This window comes from Rhipicephalus microplus, unplaced genomic scaffold (genome assembly GCF_043290135.1).
Source record: "Rhipicephalus microplus isolate Deutch F79 unplaced genomic scaffold, USDA_Rmic scaffold_15, whole genome shotgun sequence".
NCBI classification, from domain to species: domain Eukaryota; kingdom Metazoa; phylum Arthropoda; class Arachnida; order Ixodida; family Ixodidae; genus Rhipicephalus; species Rhipicephalus microplus.
In genome coordinates, this window is record NW_027464588.1 from 27,431,930 (window position 1) to 27,440,482 (window position 8,553).

Sequence of the window (8,553 nt, forward strand, 5' to 3'; positions counted from 1 at the left end):
TTGCGCTACAAAGGCGTCTGTTCGCAATTTCTTTTGTGCTTTGTTTCGCTACCTACGATGTTATCGTTGCACAAATATGAACTCGTCTTACATTGTATACTTTCTTACGATTTCTTACAACTGACATGGCGTCAAAAGTGATACCCGATATATTTGCGAGTCGTCAAGGCTGATTGCATAGGCATTAGCTTGTAGGGCATTTGTCGCGTTATTCTTTGCTTCATTCTATTTTCTTGATAGAGTCTTTTTTCATGCTCCGTCGCTGTAGGCTCTGGGAGTAAAGAAACGAAGTAGGACAAATATCTCTAAAAACTACATTGTTCATACCTTAAAGACCGGTCCACGAACAGCTTTGCCGCAGCAAAGAGAAATCACACGAATAGCGCGAATAAAAAAAGAAGCAGTATATTGAGCATTTGCCCAATGACGTGGGCACACGTGCGCAGTATCGACCACAACTTTTTTTCTTCTTTTTCTCCTTTCTCGACCTGAAGCAGCAACAGCTGAAAGCGCGGGTGAGTGCTTTTAGCCTTTTTCTCGACTAAACCAGCGGCAACTGAATTTTTCTCCCATGTCATGGCGTCAATAGCCACCCCAGCACTCGGACGTGCGTTGCACGTGCTGTGGCGACACTTCGTCGCAGCGTTCTTTCAGTTGCCGTAGTGCCGCCGATCAGTGGCCTGTCACGAGGCGATGGCTCCAAACCGTGGGTGCAAGACGTGCAGCAAACGAGAGGTGACAGGACGCAGAAATCGACACCTGTGCAATCGTTGCTTCAACTTTTTTGTTGTTGTTGTTCGCACATTTACCCCGGAATTCACAAACGCTCCTCGACTCGACATCCATCCTTCACTTGACAGAGTTGAGCACTGCGCCACCACTCGGCTGAAAATAACGCGACGCTACTCAAGAATCGTGGCTGATTATCGCTGATATGCAGTGACTTGCCGTGCGTAGAGACGACGCTTCCATCGGCTTTCTCAAGTGAAGGTGAAGCGTTCAGTGAAGGGAGGTTCTAGAATACGGGGGTAAAACTTACTGTTGTGGCTGGAGAATAGAATAAAGAAAAAAGGCCATCAAGAGCTATTACGGGGTTTCCCAGGTGGATTGCGTGTTACCGGGCTTTCCTGCTTGTTTTGCACGATTGCAAAAAGTAGTTGCCTGAGACGTACGCGTCGCGTCGACGTGGTGGTCTAGTGGCTAAGGTACTCGGCTGCTGACCCGCGGATGGCGGGATCGAATCTCGGCTGCGGCGGCTGCATTTCCGATGGAGGTGAAAATGTTGTAGGCTCGTGTGCTCAGATTGTGGTGCAGGTTAAAGAACCCCAGGTGGTCAAAATTTCCGGAGCCCTCCACTAAGGTGTCTCTCATAATCATATGGGGGTTTTGGGACGTTAAACCCCACAAATCAATCAAGCGAGACGTACGCGTCCACCCGGTTCACAATCTAGCACGAATGCTTCTCCGCCTCCCCCCCATATATATATATATATATATATATATATATATATATATATATATGAAAGTAGATGCGCTTTCACATAACAACTGTTTGTTGTGCCGACGTTTCGACGGGAACCCCGTCTTTTCAATTATGCCTTGAAAAAAACGGGGTTCTCGTCGAAACGTCGGCACAACAAACAGTTGTTATGTGAAAGCGCCTCTACTCTCATATTTATAACCTTGCGGCAACCGAAGTTATTCTTCTGCATATAAGCCTATATATATATATATATATATATATATATATATATATATAATGAAGTTTTGGGACGTAAAATCAGTATTATATTGCCACCCATCTTGCGCATTAGAGAACTCCTAAGGAGCAGCAGTACTGGTCGTCTTGTTTGATAACTTGCTTAACCCAATAAAAATATTTGTTCTATTTGGGGATCAGTTTGTTTATATTTTTCAGTTTTTTTACATACTCCTAGCTTTTTGCCCTTTTCTAGAACACATTGATGTCCTTTGTTGCTACTCATTCTCCCACCCCAACTCGTATCCCCACTTGGGTAATAAACTGACGCATGCTTCGCACTATTTCAGTGGCTATCAGGCACACTGACGACGGCAGACGCTGCTTCACAGTAACACAAACCATTCACGCGGCAGGCTCGTAACCATTCGCGCCCAGTCATCAACATCTGCCTTGGGAATTTCTATGCAAAAACTCAGCGTGAGGATGCCCTGGATCGCATGGCACCCGTTCTTTCTTGTTTGTTCGTGCACAGCACTCTTCTTGATCCTTGCGTGCCGAGATGAACGTGTTTAGTCGGATAGAAAGAAGGCAAGGACTGGAAAAGTCGCGTTTGCTGTAGGCGCCACAGGCGAAGTGTAAACGACATGAAACCATGGCAGAATTCAGAATACAATCGATAAAGCAGGCCTAAAATTGGATTGGCGACTTTCCAGACTTTAGCGGAAACGTGCGGATAGTTGTGTAAGTGGAGAAGTAAAAAGTTATGCTTATGGTATAAGGAATATTGGCAAAGTCCCATTCCTATCGATGCACTAGGACATTACACGTGAGCGCGAATCCGTTGTATAGAATATCAGTGAGAACTTTAGCGCTAATTGGAACCAAAATACTATATAACAGAATGTCGAAAACATGAATCCGCATCATTTATTCAATAGTTATTCTTTTGATAGAAGTGGTATAATTTAGGTGATTAGAACAACCCATTCAGAAATATACTTAGCGAGAACACAAAAAGAGGAAAAAATGTATAGAAACAGATTGTTTATTTTTTATAAGTGAAATCTCTCAAAATAACTCCCTACATACACACACCGTAAGCAAAAAGAAGTGCAGAAAGGAAGAAAAAGTATCAAACCACGTTTTTGACAAATAAACAAAAATCTGAAGCCGTTCCCCAGCATCCTGACTCCAAACTTTCCTTTCGCTAGAGAATTTCGAAACAAAAAGACAAAAAAACTCGGTTCATCAATTGATTCCGCATCTTCTACCTATAAGTGTAACGAACTAAAAGAATTGTAATGCAGAACACAGCCTTCTGAATAAACGAAAGACTGCATGCATAAGACCAAAACCGCGGAGCCAGCGGCCTTTTTGAAACTTCACTTTCTTTCTCTGAACGAGTGCTTTTTGTTTGCGTTTCTTTGGTGATCCTTATGGTTGACCTTATGGTTGACCGTAGGTTGTATAAGAGGGACAATTAATCAGCTGCCCGCTCATAATAAGTTCACGTGCTACGTGACGCCAAACATGCGAATAAGAGTGTTTTCACACTCGTTCTTTGGCTTATAGATGGCGCTGACTGTCACTCCTACTTCTAAATTCACAGATAACCCCCCCCCCCAAACAAAAATGTGGATGGAGGGAGGGCCGCTGTGATAACTCAGTGGTTAGAGCATCGAACGCGTAATTCGAAGGTCGTAGGTTCGATTCCTGCTCACAGTTGGTAATTTTTTCATCCACTTTTCTTTCTACTTATTTACATTCCATTGGTTTTAATCACTTCCCCTGTACATTCCTTGGCATTACTGTCTGTTATATCTCATTAATATTGTGTTAAAACACGGAAAAACGAGCCCTTAGGTATACACTTCTTTCTCTTATTTCATTGAACAAGGGTCTCGTACTGGCCGACTTGGTGTGTTTAGGTTGTATAAGAGGGACAATTAATCAGCTGCCCGCTCATAATAAGTTCACGTGCTACGTGACGCCAAACATGCGAATAAGAGTGTTTTCACACTCGTTCTTTGGCTTATAGATGGCGCTGACTGTCACTCCTACTTCTAAATTCACAGATAACCCCCCCCCCCAAAAAAAAAAAAGAGGATGGAGGGAGGGCCCCTGTGATAGCTCAGTGGTTAGAGCATCGAACGCGTAATGCGAAGGTCGTAGGTTCGATTCCTGCTCACAGTTGGTAATTTTTTCATCCACTTTTCTTTCTTCTTATTTACATTCCATTGGTTTTAATAACTTCCCCTGTACATTCCTTGGCATTACTGTCTGTTATATCTCATTAATATTGTGTTAAAACACGGAAAAACGAGCCCTTAGGTATACACTTCTTTCTCTTATTTCATTGAACAAGGGTCTCGTACTGGCAGACTTGGTGTGTTTAGGTTGTATAAGAGGGACAATTAATCAGCTGCCCGCTCATAATAAGTTCACGTGCTACGTGACGCCAAACATGCGAATAAGAGTGTTTTCACACACGTTCTTTGGCTTATAGATGGCGCTGACTGTCACTCCTACTTCTAAATTCACAGATAACCCCCCCCCCAAAAAAAAAAAGAGGATGGAAGGAGGGCCGCTGTGATAGCTCAGTGGTTAGAGCATCGAACGCGTAATTCGAAGGTCGTAGGTTCGATTCCTGCTCACAGTTGGTAATTTTTTCATCCACTTTTCTTCCTTCTTATTTACATTCCATTGGTTTTAATAACTTCCCTGTACATTCCTTGGCATTACTGTCTGTTATATCTCATTAACATTGTGTTAAAACACGGAAAAACGAGCCCTTAGGTATACACTTCTTTCCCTTATTTCATTGAACGAGGGTCTCGTACTGGCAGACTTGGTGTGTTTAGGTTGTATAAGAGGGACAATTAATCAGCTGCCCGCTCATAATAAGCTCACGTGCTACGTGACGCCAAACATGCGAATAAGAGTGTTTTCACACTCGTTCTTTGGCTTATAGATGGCGCTGACTGTCACTCCTACTTCTAAATTCACAGATAACCCCCCCCCCCAAAAAAGTGGATGGAGGGAGGGCCGCTGTGATAACTCAGTGGTTAGAGCATCGAACGCGTAATTCGAAGGTCGTAGGTTCGATTCCTGCTCACAGTTGGTAATTTTTTCATCCACTTTTCTTTCTTCTTATTTACATTCCATTGGTTTTAATAACTTCCCCTGTACATTCCTTGGCATTACTGTCTGTTATATCTCATTAATATTGTGTTAAAACACGGAAAAACGAGCCCTTAGGTATACACTTCTTTCCATTATATATATATATATATATATATATATATATATATAGCCCCACCGTGGTGGTCTAGTGGCTAAAGTACTCAGCTGCTGACCCGTAAGTCGCGAGACTGAATCCCGACTGCAGCGGCTGCATTTCCGATGGAGGCAAAAATGCTGTAGGCCCGTGTGCTGAGATTTAGGGGCACGTTAAAGATTCCTAGATAGTCGAAATTTCCGGAGCCTTTCACTACGGTGTCTCTCATAATATATATATATATATATATATATATATATATATATATATAGTCAAGTATATCCTCCATGAGCAGTCACAACGTGGTTTATTTCGACGTTTCGGCCTAGAGTCCGGCGTATTTCTGTTGTAATTTAAGTCCGTTATTAGCTTTCGCTGCTCCCTTGGAGGGGATGGACGTAGACCACCCCGGGCACCTGCCAGCACCAGCGGCGTCAGCGGCGGCCGCCTCCAGGAACCGGATGGGACAAGCGAGTGACAGCGACAGTGAAGATACTCATGCTTACTATCTCAGCAGTGAGGACTTTTCAAAGGACGGTTTCCAACCTGTGCTGAGCCGCAAAGCGAAGAGGAGGAACATGAGGACATCCTCATCCTCAACTATTCAAACTGTAAGTGAAGCGCCAAAATCGAACACTTATACATCCTGTTTCTGCTTGCACTTCCTACCGTCAGCATGGAACGCCTCAACAGACAGTCTGTGCCGAGGTCTCTGGAAACGCTCGTGCCAAATGAGATCACGGACACAAGAGTGAATGCCAGAAAGAATATACTGGCTGTGTACATTTTGCACGCAAGTGCGTTGGGCGTTCTGCGCAGTGTGTAACTGACTTGGACGGCAACCAGGTGCGCTCTCATGTTCTGTTGCGGTGTGATGTAGTAACCGGCGGGATCTACGACATAGATGTGGCTATTTCCAATAATGACTTACAATTTCTTGTCAAGTCAACAACTGATACTCCTATTGTTGATGTCACCCGGCTAGGCAAGTCTCGCTGTGTGAAGATTGCGTTTAAGAGCACATCACTCCCCTCTCATGTGAAGGTGGGGTACTTCAGACATGCTGTGCGGCCTTTCATTCCAAAGCCTCTCCAGTGCCGTAAATGCATGAAACTTGGACATGTGAGCAGTATTTGCGAGAATTCGGTGGTATGCCACCGCTGCACAGAGCCCCATGAAGCGGATAAGTGCGTCGCAACTGTCAAGAAATGTTCTAATTGCAATGGATCCCATGAAGCCACATCGAAGGACTGCCCGCGGATTCAGAAGGAAATTGCCATCTTGAAGGAGATGGTGCGTGATTACTCATCTCATCGAGAAGCCGCAGCTAAAGTCAGAAGGCGTCGTTCACGTCGACGTCGGTCTTCAAGGACGCCCGCTACCTCCTCGACACATTTGCCAGATCCCTCATCGGTACCACCTCCTTTGCCTCCCAGACCACATGCTGTGGGAAAGGCTGTAAAGGACAAAGCCAGTGAGCGTGCCCTAACTTCGACAGAGTGGCCTGCACTTCAAAGGGAAGCAGCATGAAGCGAACCTAAGGAGTTTCATGACGGCCAGTCCGCGATCCCGGTTCCAGATCTTTCCAACCAAGACAAGCAAGTGACTGCAATCGTGCAATCATTATTTGCCACGATTCGCACGCTACTGAGCAGCATACAATCTCCGTCTGCTAAGAGTGCACTGCAAATACATTCCTTTACATTTGTTTACATTCGCACAGACTTATCTTTTGCACCTAATAAGTTCAAATGACGACAATCAGTACGCATGCCTTCGTGTAAAGAAGAATGCAGTTTCGTTCACGCTTATTGGTGGATATATATCTCCGTCATCACGATTTGACTGCGACAGATTAAAAGACATCCTAATGAGGACAGATGGCCCTTGGATCATCACCGGTGACTTCAACGCCCATCACATGCTTTGGGGGAGCACTAGGATGAATGCCAGGGGCCGGAACATTGTTACATTTGCTTCCGATTACGACCTTTCCATCGTGAACGACGGTACCCCCACATATCTGTGGGGTCTCACGTATGGCAGTTGCCTTGACCTGACCTTGGTAACACGGTGCTTCTCTCACAAAGTTAAATGGTTTTGCGATATTGAGACTCATGGGGGTGATCACATACCCACATACGTGACGATCGATGGTATAAAAGGATTTCTCTATCGGTGTTGTAATTGGCACTGACCGGTCGATGTTTACATCGCGTGTTGAAGACGCTTGCCAAGAAGGCCTCGCCTGCAGCCTGGAAGATACAATAGCGGAAGCTATGCAAGCGTCCAAATGTAAATTACCATTTTCGTCTAAAATAACACAGTTTGACATCGAACTGGAAAGATTACGAGCTATACGAAGGCGTGCTGAACGACGATACAGACGCACAAGTTCAATTTACGAACTCAGGGAAGCAAGGCGGCTCCAGAAAAAGATTCAACGACGCATTTACAAGCTGGAGAGTGAACGCTGGAAAGCATTCTGCGAATCTCTAGACCCTCATAAACCGCTGTCATATATCTGGAGAACAGTTCGTGGTCTTCGCTCCTCTCCGCAACAACGGCACCCTTTTAAAGCTTTGGCACTCGGTCATAGAAAAACAGAACTCGAGGTGGCTGAAGAATTTTGCACGAGAGTTGCCGGGATTATTATGAACGAGAGCATCGACGCCGTGATCGTTCCTGAGACGCGATTCCCAGAAATGAACATTTCATTCACCATGGAAGAACTGGAAGGTGCGTTAGTCGCTTCTAAGCGCATGACATCGCCAGGGCCTGATGGTATTACTTATAGTGCGTAGGGACACCTTGGACGAAAAGCCAGAAAAAAACTTTTAATATGCTTCAACAAGTCCTGGCTCAGCGACACTGTTCCCCGAAAATGGAAAATAGGTCGATTAATACCACTTTTGAAATCGGGAAAAACACCATTGGATTTGACAGCGTATCGCCCTATTGCCCTCGCAAGCTGCCTCAGAAAAGTGATGGAAAGAATGGTTCTATTTTGTCTCGAGTGGTACTTGGAACGATACACCAAATACCCTTCTTGCATGGCAGGCTTTCGTCGGGGCCACTCCTCCATCGACTGTGTCCTTGACTTATCGACATTTGTTCAACAAGAAAAAAGTCGCAAGCGCATATCAGTGGCACTCTTTCTTGACGTGAAGGGTGCATATGATAATGCAGCTCACGATGCCTGCCTCACTTCTCTCGCAGCAATGACCATTGGTGGACGAATGTTTGAATGGATAAAAGATTAAATAACTGGCAGGGGTTTCCTTGTGTAAACATATGAGGGTACAACTGCTGACCATTACACCTACTGCGGAGTACCTCAAGGAGGTGTTTTGAGCCCCACATTGTTCAGTGTTGCCCTTGTAGGCTTATGCCACAGGAGCGAAAGAAAGACACGCCTGAACGGTAACCGATGCCAGCCAGGAACGCGAGCCGTGGCTTCACGTGCCAAGGCCTAGCGCCTTCTTTATTTTCTTCTCTCGCCATCGCGCGCTCTCCGGTTTGCGCGCCGCCCAAACGAGGGCGCTACAGGGCCCCCCGTGTAGACTGGAAGTCG

General features: G+C 45.2%; 1 non-coding gene across 1 annotated transcript; it reads left to right on the forward strand.

Moving 5' to 3' along the window:
• The first annotated feature begins 4,288 nt into the window (after positions 1 to 4,288).
• Positions 4,289 to 4,361, forward strand: TRNAT-CGU (transfer RNA threonine (anticodon CGU)). The gene has a single exon. It is a non-coding gene; the product is annotated as a tRNA-Thr (tRNA).
• Positions 4,362 to 8,553: the final 4,192 nt, after the last annotated feature.